The sequence below is a fragment of the Siniperca chuatsi genome, linkage group LG16, assembly GCF_020085105.1.
Source record: "Siniperca chuatsi isolate FFG_IHB_CAS linkage group LG16, ASM2008510v1, whole genome shotgun sequence".
Classification (NCBI taxonomy): domain Eukaryota; kingdom Metazoa; phylum Chordata; class Actinopteri; order Centrarchiformes; family Sinipercidae; genus Siniperca; species Siniperca chuatsi.
This window is the reverse complement of record NC_058057.1, coordinates 8,464,830-8,488,130: the sequence shown is the minus strand read 5'-3', so window position 1 is coordinate 8,488,130 and position 23,301 is coordinate 8,464,830. Positions and strand designations below refer to the sequence as shown.

At 42.7% G+C, this 23,301-nt stretch overlaps 1 protein-coding gene across 2 annotated transcripts in view; it reads right to left on the bottom strand.

Annotated features, from left to right (window-relative positions):
* The window catches only part of ches1 (checkpoint suppressor 1), a 59,999-nt gene extending 37,441 nt beyond the window's left edge, over positions 1 to 22,558 (bottom strand). The window contains exons 1-2 of one of the 2 annotated variants that reach the window (XM_044169360.1): positions 22,124 to 22,558; positions 2,657 to 2,777 (exon numbers count right to left, since the gene is read on the bottom strand). The gene's annotated coding sequence lies outside the window, so the exon portion shown is untranslated. The remainder of the gene's footprint in view (positions 1 to 2,656; positions 2,778 to 22,123) is intronic. The other variant, XM_044169362.1, reaches the window with a different exon arrangement.
* Between the last annotated feature and the right edge of the window lie 743 nt (positions 22,559 to 23,301).

Here is a 23,301-nt window from a genome sequence, read left to right as displayed (position 1 = left end):
GCACTAGATGAAAAATTAAGGGATCACCAAAGTTATTACAATTCATCCTGAGGGGACCATGAATGTCTGTACAAAGGTTTGTTCCAATCCATCTTGCAGATGTTGAGATATTTTACTGGAAAAGTTTGACCTGCTGGTGGCACTAGAAGAAAAGTCAGGAGATCACCAAAGTTAGTGGGATACATCCTCAGGGTATGCCATGAATGTCAACAAGATTCCACGGCAATCCATCCAATAGTTGTTGAGATATTTTAGTCTGGACCAAAGTGGTGGATCGACATTGTCATCCCTAGAGCAATGTCTTGGTTCCAGCCTCGGAACTGTGAGGATTGGCAGCTTTCCTCTGTTTTATGCCACTGTAAATTGAAAATCTTGGACAGTTGATTCAGACAAAACACAAAGATGTTACCTCTGGCTCTGGGAAATTCAAATTGGCATTTTTATTTACTATTTTGTAAAATTGTAAACAATCCATTAATCAATCGGGAAATAATTTAGACATTAGTTGATCATGAAAAGAGTCATTATTTGCCGCTCTAATATACTATATATTGTCCAAAGTACAAAATTGAGTTTCGAGCCTGCCCTGCTAAAGGATTAAACACTACCCCCTCTGTTTATTGGCAAATCAACTAAACAGATAATAAGCACATAATACAGAGTATATTTAGGGGAACTGAGCCCCAGAACTTTCAAATTGAAAAATGATAGAACGTAACACATCAATGAGGCCACTGCTTATGCTGTAAGAACAGCACTATACTGTTTCACTAAAAAAGCAGATATACACACAGCAACTAAGAGGCAAAAGCTCAGAAAGGACACATGTAATGTATGGTACAAGGAAATCAAATATTGCCAGTGAATAATTCAAGATGACACACACGCAGGCACGATCAGCCTCCGTCCTCCAAAGTAGGCTAACCAACAAAGCAAAGAGACATTTGCATCAAGCAAACACGGAGTAAGTTTGGTATGATTCATCAGCAGCCAGCGATCATGAAGTCACGCTCACCCTCACTCTCTGAGGATGGCGAACAATCAGGCTCAGACATACACACACACACACAAGCAAAATGAGGTTGCGAATGTGGACGCTTGAAGGTGACTTGTGTGCGTGTGTGTGTGTGTGCAGCCCAGAGGTCCCTTGGTGGAGTGCAGGGATAGTGTGTGCGTGTGTGCGTGTGTGTGTGTGTGTGTGTGGGGTGGACTGACTGCAACAGTCAGGTCAAGCTTAAAAAAAGCCCAGGCCCAGGGCTCTAGACTTCCATGGTAATGGCCATGACACACCACAGGCCCACATGCAATCACATGTTCGTGCACGCTCACTCAGTTACTCGCTCGCTCGATTGCTCATTCGGTCGGTCCAATCTTTTCGCAGTCACTCAGTTTCAGGTCAAGCCAGTGTGCTCTCTTTATGTGGCATTCAACATGTGTTGTATGTGTTAGAAAATAACATTACCACTTCTACTACTAGGCGCCAATGGGGTCGGTTTCCGTATTGGATCCGGTTCTAAAATACCCAAATTGGATAAGCTACGAGGCTAACAAATCCATTATTCAATCGTTTGTCTCTCCTTGCTCTATTTATATTAGCAAAGAGCAATTAATGTATAAAACATACAAGTCACAGAGTTCTCCTTTATACCCGGCACTGATCATTGCTTTTGCCAGTCAAAATGACAAATGTAGCCAAAAGGCCAGAATGAAACGCTTGACTGTTGTCAAGTTAATGTGCTCTTGCAAGACGGAGGGTGTGTTACGCCAAAGATCATTTGTTAGAGAAAGAAACAGAACTTTCTAAAACCACTTTTTTTTGTGAGCGGACAGTGTTTTTGCAGTTCAACATGACCGACAGAGTGGTGAGTCTCCCCTCGGCAATCAGCTGATTGCGTCAAGTCAGTTTCAGTGGTCAACTTTCATATATCTTGCATATCATAAAAATACTTTAAAATTATGAATTTAAAGGAACAGTTCAACATTTTGGGAAATGATATGCTCAATCGTTTTCTTTCAGTGCAGAGCTGGAGGTGGGAGGCAATTAGATTAGCTTAGCATTAGCATGTTGTATCTTGTATCATGTTAGTTTAATCCAAAATACAATCAGAAACGTAAAAATGATAATTTGTGTGTTCTTTTGCACTTAACTCCCCTTTAAAAATTGTCATTTTCACATTTTTACATGTAGAGCCAAGTTAGCTGTTTCCCACTTCTTCCAGTCTTAATGCTAAGCTAAGCTAATCACCTCCCAGCTTAACTGTTGGAAACAAGGCAAATAAGCACATTTTCCAAAATGTAAAACCATTCCTTTAATGTACTCTTGGTGTGGTGAGTCTTAGCTTGTAAAATTATCAGTTTATTTGCGGTATGTACATTCATCATAAAAATTGTTGTTAAGCTTAAAGTAGCTTATGGATTTAGTAGTCAAATTTAAGACATGGCGTGAAAAAGTAAGAAGACTACACCTGCAATCTTTGATTTTTTTAACTTTATTTACTTGCAAATGTTGAAAGCGGAACCTAAAAAAATTCAACAAGGGTTTGGAAAGGATTCTGATAAAATAAGCAGATTTAATGCTGGATTCAGATTTGATCAAATGCTACTAAACCCCAGATGCCAACAAGAAGAGTAATAATGATAATAAGATAACACTCACTCTCTCACTGTTGCCACCTTTTCCTCCTCTCCTCCCTCGACCAGTCCCTCCCTCGCTCCCTCTAAGGCCTCCCTGTCTTTTGTCTTTGACAGTGAGCAGGTCCCTGCTGGCGCTCTGTGCTCTTTTACAATATTGTGGGAAAGGAGAGAGTGAGACAGAGAGAGAGAGAGAGAGTGAGAAAAAGAAAGACAGAGGGAGACTGCCAGAAACACTATACAATATCAAAGCGACCAGTGCACAGCCAACAAGAGCTTTGATAGCGGGCAGGGAGGGGTGCGGGTCAGAAAAACGCAAGGAGAGAGGCTCAGTGAACTGTTTAAAGAGGGGCGCATGATCTATCGGGATCCCCACATTGAGGGGAGAGTGGGGTGCATGAAGCTTTGAGGTAGTGAGTGTTTTTCAGCTGGATGTCCTGCAGTCAAAAAGAAAAAAAAAAGTTAAGCAGGGCTCCCTCTCTGTGTCTGTCTGTCTCCCTCTTTCTCTTTCCCCTCTGGCTTTTCCACTTATCTTTAACAAACAGCAGCGCAGGCTCTCAGCCACTGGCCGACAGTTTGTCCCGACAACAAAAAACCATGGCAACAACCACTGGAAGAGCCTGTCCGGTTTCAAAGGTCCGCCCTCTCTGGCTTCTCCGACTCGCTCTGCTCTTTGAGCCTTTCGCAAATTTGGCTGAAATGGTAGATTGGAATCAATAAGCAAATGAGCTAAAACTTGGTGATAGAGGTTTTTGATCAAGAAAAGCGCATGGCCTCATGTTTGGTAGAGAAAGCATATCCAGATTGAAGAGTTGATTAGGTCACCTTTGGCAGAGAAAGGCGAGCACAAAAAATGTGTTCTGGTTGAGAAGAGAAAGTGGAATTTGAAAAAAGCAAAAAGAGAAGGACAAGGGAGTGAGGCAGCAGTTTGTCAGTAGCCTATACAGTCCTCTCCAGCCTGCCTTTGCTGACGATACTTACACCGCTTCTGCTGATGATACAACTCTGCTTACATCCTTCACTCCTCCCTCCCACTCCTACAAGCTGTTTTTAACACTGCACAAGATACCTTATGTCAACTGAAACGTGTTCTGAATGCTGACAAAACAAAAATTCAGGCTGTTTACAAACTCACAAACAGGCCAAAAAAAGGAAAAGTGATGAGGAATCACACTAGTTATGGGAGTTTCATATGCTTTTCTCTTCATAGGGCATCTTTCAGCTCCTTGCTGAGAAGTTAATATGCATGTTTTATCCAATTAAATAATACATTACATGAGGAATTTATTTACTACTAACCATTTTCAAAGGATATCTGTCTTTTTTTTTTTTTAAGTTATCTGAATATTTGCACAATCCCAACAGATCAACTGTGCATCAACTCTATGTGTAAGCAAATCTTCTAATTAAAGTTAACTTTTAACTTCTTAATTTTTTTTTTTTTTAAATAAGAGGAGGACAAATCAAAATCGCCTATGTTTGTGTAGTGCTGGGTATCAAAACATACTTTTTTGGTACCAAACTAAAATGTGTCCATAATACACAGGATCAAAAAATGTCAAGTATTAAAAACTGGCATCAAATGTCTTATTTAATTCTTGATCAAATAACTTCTAATAAGTTTTAGACTTTTAAGGACTTTGATGGACGTGCAATTAAAGATTTCTGGTTGGAAGGGAACCGGAAACATTGCATTTACATGGTATGCATCTCAGACCACTCACGCACCAGGGGCCTGTACTACAAAACAAGTTCAACATACCGAGGATAGTTTTTTCGTTATCTGGCTTCCCTAACCCTAACAACTGCAATCACGCTAAGGGTCACACAACGGTGGTTATCAACTCGGGTTTCCCAATCTAGCCACGAGTGCGTTCACATAAAAGGGGCGGTGTTTGCAGCATATGACCAATAGCAAACACTGACAAGTCTACTGGCAGCAGAGTGGCATATTTACAAATGAAGAGCAAACTATAATATTAGAGAAGTTAAAGTTAAACTAAACTGGCCTTAAGCAACACAGTTACAGCTGCCAAATGCAGGAAGGACAGCTGGCAAAAAAAAAAAAATCACTGGACTGTGTGAATGAGCAAATTAATAGCCTTACAATATCACTGCCCCATCATTAGGGAACGAGATCTGATTATAATTACATTTATAATAATAATAATAATAATAATTATAGTACAAGTTTATTTGTATAGCACTTATCAAAACCAGCATTACAAAGTACTTTACACATAAAACACAACAATAAAATACACAGTGAATAAACAGGCAGGCATAGAAGAGGAATAAAACTTAAACACAATGGATGATTAAAAACCATAAATAAAACACAGAGGATAAAATGTGAAGACAATGGGCGAATTAAAACTTAAAATAGAGCAGTGCAAGACTTAAGCGCAGCATCAAGAATAAAGTATAATGTAACTCGATAGTTAAGAATTAAAATAAACTTAAAAATTATGAGAAAAAATATAAGAAGGTAGGAAGATTTGTGTATTCCATTAAATGAATGTGTTGATTAGATGTATTCTTATGTGTATGTGCATGCGTGTATGATCAGTTTAGCCTTATTCTTTGAGCTGCAACCCGAGCAAATAAAAGACAAATTGAAAGCGGTAATTAGACTTACTTTCATATCTTATAAGTACAAAAAGTACACGGCTTTAGTGCTTCAATCAGGATGATATCGATATACAAAAGCACAAGGGTTTTGTCGGCCTCGACATTCTTGCCCTCCTAAGAGACCCTCTCACAATCCAAAGCTTTTATTTTTTAATTACTTTTTATTCCATGCACCAAGCTCCACAGGATATTCTATGAATGGTGATGCCATTTTCCAAGTGAACTGATTGGTCAGTAGCCTAAATAGGCTTTTATAAGTGTTGATCTCTTATCGCGAACAAAACCTGCTCCAGTTACCATGGTACTTTACAGTCGAAATCAGGTTTTATTTACACTAAAGTCATAGATAGAAGATGGAGATAGAATGGTTGCTACTACTGCCATGCTAGCACTTGTTGCACATGTTGTTTTATATTCACATGCATCACCGCTTCTTGTCTTAGCTACTGTAGCACTGAGCTGTATAACTGACTGTACCTCTGTCTCTCATCAGTGTCACCTTCTATGCTCGAGCTGACAGCCACCCCGTCCGCTGCTCGACTTATTCTCCGCTACAGTTTTATATATAAATATAGAAGGCCATTCTGGGTCTGGTAATTCACAGTTTTCTTACATCGTTAAAAAAATAGGTGAAAAATTACTGTTTGCAGTCCCAGGATTTGTTTTTGTTATCTGTCCCTGAGGTCAGAGCTGAATTAGGCTAAAGTGCCTTTATGTACTCTGCTCCCTCTTCATGGAACTGGCTGCAAACTTATTTAAAGCTGAAAGCTCTCTCGGTGAGTTTACACGGTTAATGAAGGTTCTTGTGGCAGACTCAATAAGGAGCTGTCTTTGCTTTGTTTAGTCAAGATTTAAATAGGTTTGGCAATGAGCCTGCTGGTTTGACGCTGAAGTGTTGCCTATTGGAGCGGTTATAAAGTAGTCTCTCGGCTATGTGGCTTTGATTATATTTTGCTTTTGTGTGTTTTTCTGTCTTTTATGTTTGTCTGGATGCTGCACCTTGGCCGGCCTCCCTTGATGGAGAAGATTTTTTTTATCTGTGGGGCTGCCCAGTTTAAATAAAGGTTAAATAACATTTGGACAGAAGCTCGTCTTCACATTAACCTTTAACGACTTTGCTTCCCAGACTGTCCACATCCAGTTTGAGTCATCTTACAGAAAAAAAAAAAAAGGTATGATTCATTGTTTCCTCTCACACCCTCTCCCTTGCATTTTCAAATCAGCAGATCCAGAAAGTAGCAGTGAATAAGAAAGAGGATGACTGCAAGTGCAAATGACAGGAGTGGACAAGAAAGAGTGAGGGGGAGTAAAAGAGAGAGGGTAGTTATATCCTAGGGTCATTAGCAGCATTTCAAAGTCACCCCGTCTTTCAGCGTATGCTGTTTGACAGGCCCTGCCAACAGAATTAGGGATGAGGTATGATGGTGCCGTGATTAGATGTGTAACTCCATGGTTACAGGACACTCACACTCATGCATGCTGTAGAAAGAAACTGATCATGAAGAAAAGGGAGGAGGATAAGAGATATGATAACCCCAGTCTTAAGATGTGGTCAGTCATCGATCAGATAGCCCCGAAACTCTCCATTTCAATGCGCAGACCTGATGCTAGTCAGCCTGATAAACACCACAGGCTCCCCTGGCTCCCCCTATGAATGAATTCAATCCCCAAATTACCAGGCTTAAGATAACATACCTGGCTAAATTGCCGCTCTTTATAAAAGTCTCAAATCTCTTTGTAGATATTCATCAAAGTCTGTTTCACTCCTGATGCGGAGAACACAGGAGATGGGAAACAGGAGAACAACACACAATGTGGTTCATATTAAGGCCTCTGATCTTCTATCTCGAGTCCCTCGTTTTCCGCTACATTCCTTTAGCCAGGGGTGATGTGTGGGAGAAGAAGGGGGGGTGGCATCCTCTCTGCCAGCGCAAAATATGTGGCGAAGCTTCCTTGTTAGCTGGAGGTTTCTAGAGGAAAGTGGAGGGCAACTGATGCTTTATCTGCCTCTGCTTCTTCAGCCTTTTATTATAGCAAAACATGATCTAGCTTTGCTTGAGCTCCAGTGCAACAATTGTACACTTGTTGTACACTTGCAGTTCATCTAACAGCTTCTTCTCTCATTCCTCCCTGACATCAAGCAAAGTCTGAAGTTTCCATCTGCCCAGTGCCAAATGAAGGCCAGTGATAGTAGTGTTTGTTGGATAAACTGAGAAGGGTCCATCTGTTGGCTGCAGACTAACTCAAAGACACACCCACTCTAACATTAACCCTAAACACAACCAACATGCCCACTCAAAGACAGGCAAACCCTTAAGCAGGCCTCTAAAAAAACTACAACGGGCTGCGTGGTTGTGTGCGTGCTGCCACATGTACTGCTAAGATGAGGAAATGCGATCCAGGAGTAGTAGATCCATGAACTGAATGGCTCATCAGATGCCAAAACTTCACAGTGGTACATCAATATTATGAGGAAGGATTTTACAAGATTACATCCTCCGTCATGATAAACATAAGGTAAAGCGGTAGAACTTGGCTGCTCACGTTGCAAACAAATCTATTGGGGATGTGCGCTTGCACGCATTTTATTGGCCAATGCAGTGTGCTGCCAGATGACGTCGCATTGCATTGTGGGAAAGGTTAAGCAAGATTGAACTTTTTTGCCAGATGAGTGGGTTTTTTTTTGTCGGAGCTCTTTGTGTGTGGCACCCGCACTGCATCAACGCAGTCATACAGTGTTATACGGTCTACATATAGCCGAATACCTTCTTCAATTTGGATACGATAAACAGATTTTTAACCCTGGTCGTTTTATCTTTAATCGTGATGATTGCAAGGTAGACAGCAGAAATACACCATTCACATTACAAAGTAACCTGCCAAGAATATGCGCTTGCACGTATTTGACTGGCCAACGCAGCGCCTTGCCGGATGACGTTGCTTTGCGTCGCCAGACGACCCTGCGTCTTCTTTTGACTGAGCCCCCTGCGCTGGCACCGCCGCAGCGTGAACAGACTGGTCTCATTCAAATTAATGAGGGGAATGCAGCCTAATTTAAAGTAAAAGTTAGTGTTTTGTTTCTTGAGCATGAATTTGACAGGTCTTGTATACACAGAATTTATGATGAATCAGCTTTGAGCTGAGCTCAGCCACTGCAGCTCATACAAAGTAGACCATGGCGTCTTGGCTATTTTGACACAGTTAGGGAGGGGCCACAGAAACTGCAAAAAAGTTTTTACACACAATATGTGTTTTGTTGGAAGAATCACCTGTATTAACATCATATGCCAACAAGAATAATTTAGTGCGTTGTTCCTCTTTAACTTAACCCTATCGATAACTGACTCTTAAGGGGGTGTGTCTCTAACCAGTCATGTTCTGAAGCATACACATCTACTCACTGGGCCAATGGCTGATAACATAAAATGCCTCACTCTACAGTATTTCTGTTTTAGCCTCATCAGAAACTTCAAAACTGCACTTCACGTCTGCTCACTTGATCCAGTGTCTGTGTGAGCTTTAGTTTAGTTTAGTTTTAGATGAATAGGTACTTCATTATATACACAAAATGGCACCGAAAAGTACGGTGACATATTACATGAAAAATGTGTATTACTTGTGTACTAGTAGCAGTCACAGCTGTAGTGAGACTGGTAAAAATGATTACTGGCAGGTTCATTTTTTTCGTTTAACAGCCCTTGGCAGGTGAGCCAAAAAGTTAATTTCAGTTACTGCTTCTGAGAAAAACAAAACCACAGCACGGAGACAAACCATCAACTAGAAGGCAAATAAAACTAAGTTCTCCAGTGTTTCCTCCATAATACACATGCATGTCGAAGCCGGAGAAACCGGAGAGAGTGGTAAAAAGCCTGTGAAACAGAATCACTGCAGATCTCTTATTGGGAGGCAGTGGAACCCCAGTGGAACCCATACTAATGAAATATTTTTAGGTGTGCTGAACGCTACTTCAATGAAAAATCCACCTTTAAACATATAAACCTGAAGGAAGTCTGGTCCCATTGTTGTTTAGTGATGGATTTTAGACAACTTGTGCAACTAAACATGACTTCTCATCAGCAGCTACAAATGAACAGCTATGAGGTTTTGGGCTCTGCTTTTCAGGATCAATGAGCAAGAGCTTCTTTCTAGAGCCTCCAGTTTGTAACAACATGCATTTACACTGGGAGCAATCCATCGTAGAGGAGGCATGCTTACAATTTTCGGCAGTGACAGCATTCATGGTATACCATAATGCAATGCAACCACAAGACATGTGTTGCTAACATTTTCTGGACTGGAAAAGAAATCCTGCTATAACTCTCTCTACAGACGTCTTACAACAGTAGCTAAAAATCAACAAGTTAAGGCACATTCTCAGGTGGGGGAAAGAGTGGGGAGCTAGGGTGTCAAGAGGCATTCTGGGAAATGTAGTAAACCACTAACTGAAGTTGATGAGAGAGGCTGAGGGAAAGTGGATACCACGAAAAGGCAAATGACAACCCACTTATTCACAAAATAACAGAATGCGTTGGACATCCCAGCCTGATGATTTACAACAGCGTAGGAGCAGCTGAGGATGGAATTTTCCTCTGAGGCAGGGCGTTCCATTCCGTTTACACTTGCACAAACACACACACACGCTTGCATTCCTGCACAGATACACACACAAAAACAAAATATGAGCTGAAAAAAAACCATGGGCATTTATATGCATTTTCGCATACATGCACTTGTTCTCTCATTCTCTCCTTCTACTCCTTTTGCTCTTTTACAGCTGTTTCCTGCGCACACTGTCTACCTCTGATGGTACATTCAGAGCATGAACACCCAGAGTCAGCAAGTCTGGACCCAGCTGCTGAATATTCAGCCCTGCACTCCCGCTTGCTCTCCCTTTCTCTCACCATCTCTGTCTTCTCCCACCTTAAACTCCTTGTTTTTCCCCTCTCTTGCTCCAATCTTACTCTACTTCTAGCTCAATTTCTCCCTGCCTCCCTCTGTAGCTCTCTACGGCTCTGCCGCCGCTGCCTCTGCTCTCTGTGCTCCACTTTCATTAAGGGGCTCTCCTCTGATAGCCCTTCATATAACACTTAATCATCATAACAATAAGAGCACTCTCTCTCTCGCTTTCTCTCTCAGACGAATCACCTCGAGGGGCCGGTCCTAAAGATCCTCCGCTAACTGATGTCATTAACTGCCAGGGCTCCTGATTGGCTGGAGCAGCACGGGAGAGCCCGCCCCAGGTGTGTGATGGAGGGCTCAGTGGGAGCACACAGGTCGGACAGGCCAAGGACATTCCTCTTATGGAGAAGAGCGGAGAAAACACACACACACACACAAGCGCCGGTGTGTACGCGGGCACAAAGGCTCTTACCAGGAAGCAGAAGACAAGGCGTGTTTGGTTTTGCAGTCAAGAGAGAGATGAATAAGACTATTGAATAAGGGGGAGGGAGGTTTGAATAACAGTATTTTACATGAATGGATCTTCAGGGAAATGACTGCTCCATTGCTGCTCTCTATTTTCAGCTGAGATTGAGTGTGTGTGTGTGTGTGGGGGCTGATTGAGTCTATGCCGCTGTGGAAGTGACGGTGTGCCATATTACGTTGTTGCGGGTGTGTGCATAGATGAACAGTGACAGCGGCTTCACGCACACATACCCAAAAAAAACAATACTGCACACATACACACGCCCTCATAGACACACACACACACACACACACACACACACACACACAGACACTCATCCAAACCACAGTGAAATCACAGCTGTTCTCAGTTGCTATGCGGCAGTCGCACCATCGTCTCAGATAACACACACTTACGCACACACACATACGAGTGTGAGACAGGGAAAGTAACACCAAACCTGGCAGGGTCGGAAGGTCACAGGGGTATTGTGACAAAGTTGCCTAGCAACAAATACACCGTACATATAGTTTCCAGTGTGATCTGCTGTGTGCCCCCTGACCAGATCTGAATGTAGTTATGAAGAATATGTTCCCAGACTTTCGTTGTTTTACACCTGGCTCTCAGCGTTTGTGGAGAAATGTGTTGAATGTGCTGGTGCTTCATTATAGACCACAATAAATCTTGCACCATTGTTAGCACTCCACAGTGAAACCAAAGGGTACAGTTAGCAGCATACTAGCTCGTTAATTCGGGGCCAGTGGTGCTCGTAGGTGTAAAAAAAGATAAAACAGAGTCACGTTTTCGGGTAGTATGTTCTGTATTCCAGTTTAAATGTGTGACAAGATAAATCAAGTGCACACATTATTTGGACACTTGCACATGGTGGCTTTAAGTCCCCTTTAAGCTTGAAACCAGCAGTAGAAACATGTTTAACACCAAAAGCCACAACAGGTCACATTCTCCCATTTTAGCAAACTTTGGTTCAGTTCGGTCCTTACTAAACGGGAGCTAATGCTGTCAGTTCTTTATTATTCTGTTTTCCAATATTGTCCCTTGAGGCTTCCCATACCCCTGTACTCCTTTAAGCCTGTACAGCATACCCCTGCAGACAACGTCACCAAACACAGAATACAGTAACAGGAAAAAGACATTGAATACAACTTCAATACAACAAAAGTGTGTTTCATCAGGACTGCAGGTAGCGCAGCCCATCTGTGTACTGAATTCTTTATAGGTTATCACAGGAACAAGGCTCCTGTCCTCTCTACCTCTATCCCTGTGTGCACACTGGTGTTTCAATACATAAACAGTGAGCTGGGGAGGAAATTTGGGGTTCTGTAGAAGCTGAATTATGCACCGTTTTTAGGTAAGAATGCACCTGTCCAATTAGCCTAAGGCCGCGTTCAGACTGATTAGAGCCCTGCATGAAAAAACGCAGCCCTCTCAGTCATTTGAATGGAGCCAGTCCGTTGGCCCAGAGGGGGTACCGACACAGAGGACTCCAGCCAAACAACGCTGGGTCGTCCAGCAAAAAAGTTAAACAAGGCTCAACTTTTGCTCAACTTTCTTGTTTGTCTGTGGGCATTACAAACTGTTGTGCAGTGTTTTGGCGTCTGATAAACCTTTAAATGCATTAATCTGTTACTCCAACTGGACTTCCTGGATCAGATTTCATCTCTCACCTAAAGCAACCTAAAACAACACGCCCCCACCAACACGGCCCCCTGCGGTGATTTAACTCAGGGCTGTTTTTGGTCTGAATGCCCGCTAAATGGTAAATTCCTGCTTTGTTCCTTGACACAAATACTTTTTGTATCAGCTGTCAAAATGAATTAAAGTGTTCGGTCTGGACATGGGAAGTGACAAATAAAAAATTAACAGAAATGCAAAACTTGCAGCAGCTAGCCAGCATGCGGTCTGCTTAAAGGGAAACTTGATCAATTGTGTGACCCAAGATCAGTTTACTCGTCATGGGGAGTACTACTCAAAATCTGATCCTTTCTTTACTGAACTTCATTGTGTTTTGTCACCTCAGCCTGCTAGTGTTGCAGCGCTGCTTTGCTAAATGACAGCCGGGCTCTGCACTGCGAGCATTTCACTGCATGTGAGAGCGAAAATTAGAGTGTGTTAATATAAAAAATGATGAAGGTCGCACCAGTGACTGACTGTGTTCTGACACCCGAGTTGGCAAAATACACGGATTTGCTAAGCTCCCATGGTAACAAATCTGTTATCTCTCCTCTCTATTTTTCTTATTAGCAAAGCGCAGTTTACAAAACATTCAGCTAGCAGCTTCTCATTTTAAGCTGGAGCTGACCGTCGTTTTCGTCGGTGAAATTACAAATTTTGCCAGAGGTCAGATCATATCAGCTGTCACTAATTAAAGTTAATTCCGTGAGTTTTATTAATATCATATTAATAATTTAAGGTAATAAACTTTATAGTTTTGAACTACAACAGTATCAGATCGTGTAGCTCGCGATAAACAAGATGGGCCGGGTTTAGAAGTGTGCGTGTTCATTTCAAGGTGTCAGATACATACATACATTTCAAGGTGTCAGATACATATTTAATCAACATTTAGGTAAATATACGTATCGGATTGAACAATATTGATGTGTGTGGGTGTCAAAGGAAGAGATGCTGTTGAGCTGCATTATGGAAAGTGTAGGAGGTGTTTCTGGAGCTTGACTCATACTAGAGCCTAAAAGTCAGAATATGGCTGCAGCTCGTAATCTTTAGGCAAGTGCAGTACTAAGTCGCTGGAGTGCCCCTTTAAGTTAACTTTAGCGGCCGTCAGTATGCTAAAATCACACAGTCTAGCTGTAATAATTTGATGTTGTATTCAAGCATATTGCTTCCCTGGTCTATAGGTTTAAATACTTTTCTGCATTTTAGCTTAGAGTCCTTTCATGAGTTATCTGTGACAATATACGTAAGTCAGTTTGACATTCTCTCATATGCGCACACACACACACACACACACACACACAAACTTACAGAACACATCTAATATGTGAGTCATGTATTAAAAAAAAGAGAGGCCTACTGAAGACTCAATAATTACATTTTCTATAAAACTGTAAAAATAATGAAGTTCACTCGCTCGGCATTACTCAAAACAAAGTGCTGCATGCTCTAAAACCATCATAAAATCAATAAAAGACATTTTTAAAAATTGAGTTTAAAGCAGTGGCTTTAGTTAGTAACGTCACATGTCAGCCCCTCTGTCTCCTCCGTCTCTGCCGTCTCTTTCCGCTGTGTGCAGTGGAACAAAGCAGAGATGGCAGAGAAACGTATCTTTAAAAAGAAACTGCACAGTGTTGTGGAATAATTTGGAAAACTGTCACAGAGAGCGAATCCTATCTCAGAGAATGCCAGTCACACGCACACACACACAAGCTTACAAGCATGCGCACACACACACACACACACACACACACACAGGGACTTTGGTGTTTACATCATATGGGAAGGTATTTTTTCCCCTCACACTGCCAGGGAACAGGCCCACGCATGGACACACAGACGCTGACTAAGGCCCTAAGACTCCTTGGGGGGGGGGTTTGAGCGTGCGCGTGTGTATGTGTGTTTTCATGTATATAATTACTGTAGTTGTGTATCTGTCCAACTGTTACTTGTTGCAGTGAAGTTCGGACATCATTTGGACTGCATCTATGATTTATTTGTGCTGTTATGGTCTAAAGTGTATGTGCGTGTATGTTTGTGCAGTGGTATCAAATCATCCTGTTCAGTGTTAAGCTCTTATGTGGTTAGTGGAATGTACAGTAGACTGCTTGTGGTTTGGTCTGAGCAGGGCTGTGCTAATGCTAATCAGTTTATTAGGCAAATCTGCATATTTTGTGTTTGTGCGTGTGCAAGTGTGTGTTTAAACCACTTGTATGTGTGCTGCTACTGAGTTCATAAACTGTTAAGTCACTGTGTGGTGTGATTTCCCTTCGGTTTGGCTTTGGGGAGAGAAAAGTGGGAGTGAGGACGGCAGAAAGACAAAGTGTGTGTGTGTGTGTCTTTGTGTGTGTATTCAGGTCTGTTAAGAGCTCCCAGTTCTCCCATCCAACGCTGGCTGATGGCTGATGTTCAGAGCTTCAACCACAACGCTTGGAGAACACAACAGGCAGCCTATTCAACCCAAGACACAAATAGAGCACTCTTCCTGTGCTTAAAACCCCGCAGCTCAAACAGCGAGCTAAAAACAGATATTTCTGTTGAGAGCTGAAGAAGGCCAACCACCAAATCATTCCTCTTTCTCCATGACGCTGTGTTTTCTTTTGCTAAAATAAGAACTGGCACATACAGTATCTGTGGAGACGACCCAGCATCATCTCTTTCTCCTTTCATTCACTGCCTGCCTGTGATTGTTGGTGAGTCTCGGGATGAGAATCAACAAAGGTCAGACAGTCGCAGACGGAGGGCAACATGGCGATGGAGTTACCAGTTGCGAGACACCTAGATATTCATTTCAAATAGAAGCCTCTTCTGACGGGCTACAACAGTGTGTGTGTGTGTGTGTTGCAGGAGCATCTTTAATGATTCATGTTGCTAAGACCAACACATACATAACAATAAAGTATCTATTAGCTGCAAAGGCTTTCCACTTCAAGGGAAAGGAAGAGGGGAAAAGAGGGGGTGGAGTAAGCACATTATATAAATCAGATGGTTCCTCAGGTCATTTTTGTCTCCACACACGATTATGCATGCCAGCATACACACACACAAACACACACACACACACACACACACACCGTGTATGGCTGCATCCACTTATGACATCACTGTAGCTAGCCAGAAAGACAGGAGAGTCAGAGAGAGCCAAGCTGACGTCATCCCGTTCACTCAATGTAAATTACGTAATCACGGGGTCCAACGCCTGCAGGACAGACATGCTGTGCGTGTTTTTTTGTGATCGCATGCAGGGTAAGAACACATAATTGCAATCTCATGTGTGAGAGGAGACATAAAATGAGGCATGCTGATGACATCATTAGTGGGAAGCGGGAAGCGGCCTGGCGTGAGTGTGGCGGCTGTGACATGGTGAGAGTGTTTGGGTAGAAGAGGAGGAGACAGCGCTGCAAACAGACCTGGCTAGAGCCGTTATGCAATGCAATTCCAACTCAACAGACTAGAAAGGGCCTTTTCTGCCTTTTCTCTGTGAGTACAGTGTATACACAGTGTGTGTATGTGTGTGTGTCTTATGTGACTTTTCTGTAGCACTTTTACTTGAGGCTAAGGGTGCATTAAAAACACAAGCACTCTAGCATACTGCTGAAATGCACACTGAAATCTACACACACACACACACATGCATATACATACACACTCACTCTCCCCCCACTTATAAACAAAGCTTCCTAAGGACAGGAAATCCTTCCACCCACGTTCCTGTGTTGCTTGGCAACCAGAGCAGCGTCACTGTGTGCATGCCTCCACCGCTGAAATCAACACACGCACAAACACGAAGACAGACAGACAGACAGACAGACAGACACACACACACACACACACACACACACACACACACACACACACACAAACAGCAACTCCTTGAACTCTGCTCCTTTAAAAGCACAAAAAAACAAAAAAAACAACAGATAGCTGAGCCAAAGCTGAGCAGGCTGATACTCGCCACAGCTGCCCTCCAATTCGTCAGCTATGGATCTAAACCAAACATGACATCATCCGTTGTAAACATAAAACACTTTCCCCCCGTTTATAAGCTCTATTTTTACACCCGTTGACGTCTTTCTATGCGTGATAGTGCGCGTGTGTGTGTGTGACTGTGCTCATGCTCGCTACTCCGTATGTGTCAGTGTGTATTTATGTGCATGCACTTGTGTGCCACTGTGTAAAGATGCGACCAGCAATAGCTCAGCACGACTAAGTAGAGAGAGGCTAATTGAGCAGAGGTGCCCATCACTGTGGACAATGAGTCCATTTCAAATCAGCAGGAGGCCTATTGAAGACAATTATAACCTGGGGGATACAGAGGAGCATGATTCTTCTAAGTCATCTTGGCTACTTAGGCCGGCTGTGTTTCCGCTGCAATTTTAAATCGTGCTTTTAACTCCCCAGTTGTTTTAACACATGAACCAATACATGAAAAGCACAGGTCAATAATAATCCAACTGTTTTATAGGGAAACAAGTGCAATGTGGGTCCAAAAGTCATACATTTAATTTATTGTCATCCACATTTGCCTCAGTGATGATGCTTTATTCTGGAGTAGGGTTGGGTGATGTCTACCAAACTGGTAGACATCGGGGGGGGGGGCATCCTCACCTTCTCACCTTTCTTTCTATACTTTTCCTTTCTATTTGTTATAAGGACAACGTGGCTCCTTTAAGGAACAATGCAGTGCGTAGTGAGTGTGTGGGCAAGAGAGAGACAGAGTGATGGTGCCTGCACTCAGAGCAGACAGGTGTGTTGGCGATCGGAGCAGAGGGAAAGGTTAGCAGCGCAGTTGTCTAGTGGCAGTAAATGTACAGTGTAGGTTACAGTTTGCCTATGAATAAACTCTGCTTCTCCTCAATACCCAAGATGTTCCTGTGTCTTGCTTCCCAGCTGCTGGGTAAACGTGAAGGGGGTTAGCCCCGAGGTTAGCATCAACTTCAGCCCCGGAGGAAAACATCGGCGATGGATCGTTCATCTGCCCAACCCTATTCTGGAGTGAATCAAAATGACACTTTCCTTTAAAGTTGGTGCAAGTAACAGTAAAGCAATGGCATTAAAGATACACTCTGTTTTTGTTTTACAATTTCATCCCTTACTATGTTTTAAAAGCTCAACTACGAGCTGTTGACTTTCAAAAGGTTGACACACCGATCTCTTCGGCTGTCGCGGTTCCTCCAGCCCGCCCTGCGAACAACCGGACTGTTCGCTCTGCCTAGGCCAAAGACACTGCAGCAGTGACCGCAAAGTGACCGCGAGAGGACCAGCAACCCCGCCAACTCCGTCAAATACACCGCGTTCGACTTCACCACCACCACAGACTGTATGTAGCTGCTATTTGCTAGCTGTAGCTCTGTAGCTTTCTAGATCTGGGTACAAAAAGGATTGAATGCAGGTATCATTTGACTGGAGAAGTTTTTATACTACTTGGTATTGGGTTATTTCGGTACCGATACCAAGCCCTAGTTATGATGCATTAACTGTTTAGAGAAATTTCATAGATGATTAAAAAAAAAATTCTTGGGAGGCGTCTTCGATGCCTAGTGGGTAAGATGCGTAACATAAAACCACAATGTCCTTGGTTTGATTCCAACCAAGTACCTTACACCTCTTTCTCAGGGGAGACTATTGAGGGACTGCTACGACCTACAAGGTGAGGGTCACATGGGGTAGGCAAGCTAGTGCTACCGCTAACAAGCTAATCTGCTAGCATGTTTACTGCTGATTCGGTGATTTGGTCGGCCATAAAATAAAATAGGGCTGGTGTCGTGCAGTCAACCAATCAGAGCTTTGTAGGCAGTAGGGCTGCACAATTAATAGAAACATTATCGAAATCGCAATATGGCAATATCCAAACTGCAGAAGCTGCAATTTTTTGATAAAGGTCAAATGTGTGATAAAACAGCATTATAATGAAGTACTGCAGTGCTGCAGAGATGCCCAGGCCTATTAATCGTGTTCTCCAGATGTAAGATACAGACCCCAACAAATGTCACATCAACATGATTTTAATAGTTTTTTCAGTGAAAATGAAAACTGGGATGTAAAAATGATCATTCCCAATAATCATGAATTATATCGCAATCTTAATATCTGTCAAAATAATCGCAATATGATTTTTTTTTTTACCATATCGTGCAGCCTTAGTAGGCAGGATTAAGAATGCAGACTACTATTTTTCCTACATGGCTAGCTAGCTACCTTGCTACATCCATGAAAAATAGTGACAGAAAAATGGCTGCAAATGTAGATGAGACTGACGCAGCTGTACAGGTTGTTGTTAATCAACTTAAGAAATAACAACTCTTAAACCAGCATATTTGACTAGCAACCACAACCGTAGCTTCCGTGTCAAGTGAAAATGATGTGGACTGATACGTCACTCACTACTTATTGGTTAGGGCAGAACAGAAATTGGTTATATTGGCTGCTATCCTAATGACCACTTTGGCTGTGGCTTTGACAATGTTGTTTTATGAGTTTTTTTTTGTTTTCACTGACAATGGATACATTTCAGTAGGAACTGATTATTAAAAATTACATTTGTTGTCTTTTTACTAGAATGGCATTAAGCTGTGCCCTCTTAATTATCTGATAATACTCCAGCCAGTCATTCTGAGCAGAGTTGGTGGAGGATGTTTTGGTGACAGATGAGAAGAGGGAAAATTCTGTGGCAATACTGACTGACTGTAATAGAGAAATATGAAAGTATTTTATATTGAAGGGATCCGAAATGTGGTTTTCAAAATCTGATGAATTATTAGTTATGTTGGCATGAATATTCTTGAAGGGTATAATGTCATATTTTGGAGGGAGTTTAGTATGCTACATGTCTTTATTTAGTTTGTTTTTCTCATGATCATGGGTGTTTTAACATTTGAATCACAGTGATAAGGTACAGCTTCGTCAAAACTAAATAGATGTGAAAAAATAAAGAAACACTGAAGGTTGATTAACAAGCGTTACCACATTTTTCCTTTTGCTATACAGTTTCACAAATTTTTCAGGGACAGTTAAAAGTTTTGCACTGATCACCTTCTTACGGTACAAGTAAACAAGCTAGCAAGGCTAACAAAGGCAAGGCTAACAAAAAAGTAGCCTAATAATGCCTTTGGCTGTTTTCATCTGTTAGATGAATGTGGTAGCAGTCCCTAAAAGAACTGTTTTGGGTGCTGCCAAAACGTTTCCCTGTTAATGATAGTGTAGAAAGAGGCAGTGATGGAAGGTACAAGGTCATTTCCTTTGTGTTATTTTCATGCGATCTTTAGTCAGGTTTTCAATGACCCAGACATGAAGGGTTAATGACTTCAATGACCAAGCTGCTTTAATATTTTTTTTTTTTTGGAGAGTGTGAACGATGCCATTAATTAGTTTAACTATATTTAGTGTGCTCGGATCCAGTGGGAATCAAACCCTTGGCAGTGGCTGTACCGTGATACTGTGCTGAGACAGAAGTGCCTCACTCTTGCTCTGGATGCACAGTGGCTGAATCTTTAGATTACTGCGGCTTTGGAAAACACAACAACTCACTGTTATTATATATTACTATATGACTGCACAGCCAAGGCGCAACACGGCAGTGACACGCCAAGACACAACGTCAACACTGTACCCTCTACGTCCTCTTTTCACTGAGTAAACACGATTTAAGTCCATCATACCTATAAAACTAAAGAAGTCAGGATATTCATCACTTTTGCTGATAAGGTGCACTTCTATAGTGTTTACCTTTCAGAACTAAATGTACCTCTGCAGTACACTTTTTTTCTGACTGTGCATTTTAGACACTCTGCCATATGGCTCATGGGCCACAGCTGACCAGTGCACAGCGGTGGGTTATAGTGTATAGCTCCGCAGCTGATACAATCAGAGATATCAAAGCAGCCATTTTTTTAGTATTTATGCTGAATAAATCATGCGCTGGCATCCAAGAAAACTGTCAGATGCTTTTATTCAAAACACAGACTATTCAATTCATTCACACATGAATTATAGATCCATTATGCACTGTTTTAGCTGTGTTGAGGGAATCACACTAACAACAGTTGTACCGAGAGCACTAACCCACTGAGCCATCCATACCAATTATCTGTGTCTAGGGTGGAGTCTGAATCCAATATTCAATTTACACAATTCAATCTCACATCAGAGCTTCCAACTGAAAAACTACTGGTGTCAAAAGAGCCATAACGGACAAAAACAGTGTGGCCTTTTTCTCTGAGAATCTCAACTGTCTCCAAAGTGAAAAAGAAGAGGGCTAACTGAACGTCGCGCCACAGGGGTGTCCATTGAGAGACAGCGAGAGGTGGAGGGGCGAGAACTCCATTGAGCGCAGCCATGGGGGGTCTATATGTGAATGAACGTTTGCCATGGAGGTGAATTATGAATGAGCAGCACTCCGAGCACTCCTGGAGAGAGCATGTCAGCCCCCCCGTCTTCTTCACTCCGTCTCCTCCACGCTTTCTTTTCTTTCCATTTCTCCTCCTCGTCCACCTGTCCTAAAATCTCCATCATCCTTTCCTTCCTCTCTGTCTCTGTTTTCATCTCTCGCTACTGGATTCATTTTTGCATCTGCCTTACTCTCGGTCATCTGATCGCTTTTCCTCCCTCCAGCCTCCCCCCTCAATCCTCCTCTCCATCTCCTGCCTACAGACCGGAGGAGGGGGGGAGAGACAGAGGTAGACACACACGCTGTCTGTCTGAAGAGACGACAGAACATTCTTTCCCAGCACATACATATTTACACAGCCTCAGATGGGTACACACACGCTCACTCGGAAACAAACACACACACACACACACACACAGTAGCAAAAGATAATACAAAAGCAAACAGTCCTGCACGTGCAAAGGCAGATGCACGCATTAAGTGAAATGCTCTCAGGCACACACACACACGCACACACACACACACTCACACACACACACTTCTTCCAGCTGTTCTGCTGGCCACAGAGCTTGTGTGTGTGCGTGTATTCGTCTGTGTAATCCAATGTGCTGCTGCTCTGCCTGTGCCACGCTCTCTCCTCTGTTGCTGTGCGTCTGATCAGATCTGCCTCCCTCAACCTGTTTGCCGTCTATGGGCACACACACACACACACACACACACACACACACACACACACACTCTTACTCTTACACACGTATATCCACACATGCAAGAAGCTGCTACTACTTACATAGCCTCATTCAAGTGTCAACCAAGCTTTCGGAAAACAGAAAATTCGTCCTGTGCTGCTTTTGCAAAACCTCCAACCAAGTCTCCAAAGACTGCGCGTGTTACCTGCTGCACTCAAAACTCTGCTCACACACATGCATATGCAAACACACACAGGCAGAGTGGTGGGGGTAGCAAAAATGGACTTCTTAAAAGAGAGTGTTATCCCCCCCTATTTTTAATCTAGCTTAATTTAAAGTAGTCTACCTGAGAAGTGTGTGTGTGTGTGTGTGTGTGTTGGAATGGGATAACGCTGTTCCCTAAAGTATCCACTCCTTTTGATCCCTTCACTCCAGTTTATAGCGGTCAGCTCAGCTTGCTTACACACTTTGGCCCCCTTTTTAGCTTGTGGGAAAACAACCCTAAAAACTCACACACACGCAAATGTATATATAGGCTACACACACGCGCGCGCGCGCGCACACACACACCTCCACTCTTCCCTTTAAGTGCAGAGCCATGCAGCACATGTCAACACCCCCCACAGACACACACACACACACACACCTCTGCCAGACCTGCATACATCCATGAAAGCCCCATAAAGTCACCTTAGGATCCTTCTGTGTTCCAGACGAGCCCCTTCTTCACAGTCTTCCTCTCCTCTGTCAGACTTCTCTCTCTCCTCCTCTCCTCCTTTCCTTCCTTCCTTCCTTCCTTCCGTGCTGTCCGTCCGTCCTTCCTCTCTCTCTCTTTCACTCTCTCTCTTCGTCTCGGTGCTCGGTCAGTTCCCAGCGTTTTTCCCGAGCCCCTCCATATCCGCCCCGCCAGTCGTTTCTACCACCGAGCGAGCGTACCTACACACACACGCGCGCGCGCACACACACACACACACACAAGCCGCTGCGTTCCTATAGTCTCTCTCTCCCTCTGTTTATCCCTCTCTGCGCTCGCTCTCTCTCCTCTGTCGGAGAAGAGCTCGGTGAGCGTGTGTACGTGTGTGTCTCTGCATGAGTGTGTGCGTGGACGTGTGTGTGTTTCTGTGCTCTGCCTTGCCCCGCCAGCAGCAAAGGACTTCCCCCGGTGCCCGCCCTGGGTCCTAGCGCTAGTACAGTTCACTGAAAGAATGCTATTGTGTACGGAAGGTATAGCCAAAGATCGTCTATGATTTTGACAAGACGATTCACTCTTTTTTGGGGGCGGGGGTCCTCATTATTGCATCTTTGAGAATGCCCGTAGCCATGTCTAACCATGTGTAGAATAAATGAAAATGAAAAATAAATAAAATAAGTAGCTATTTCTTTAACAAGAAGAAAAAAAAAACAAGATTGAAACAACAAAAAACATATTGTGTTTAGCCACAGCACAAAATATACTTGTCTTCAACAAAGTCTATTTTGGAATATGCCATGTGCACACAAACACACACACACACCATCATATAATTAAGCAAACTAAGAAAATGAATGGGAAAAAAAATGCACAAAATACTTTAGCCCTATGTGTAATTATTGTGTTTTCAGGCTGCAAAATTATACATTGGAAGCACGTAACTTTCCACATACCACAAACATAATTGCAAAATGCATCAAGGCAGAAATTTGCAGACCATACAAATCTGCTTGCTATAGGCTATGTTGTCTTTAACTGAGAAACTAGCTGCCGATAGCTGCTGTTCAGCCCATCTAAAGCTCATTTAGAGCAGTTAACATCCAAAGATAATGTAGGTTTTTGTCAGTAAGTTGTTTTGAGTCTGTACCTGAGTGGTCGCTATGGCAACAGCAGGGCA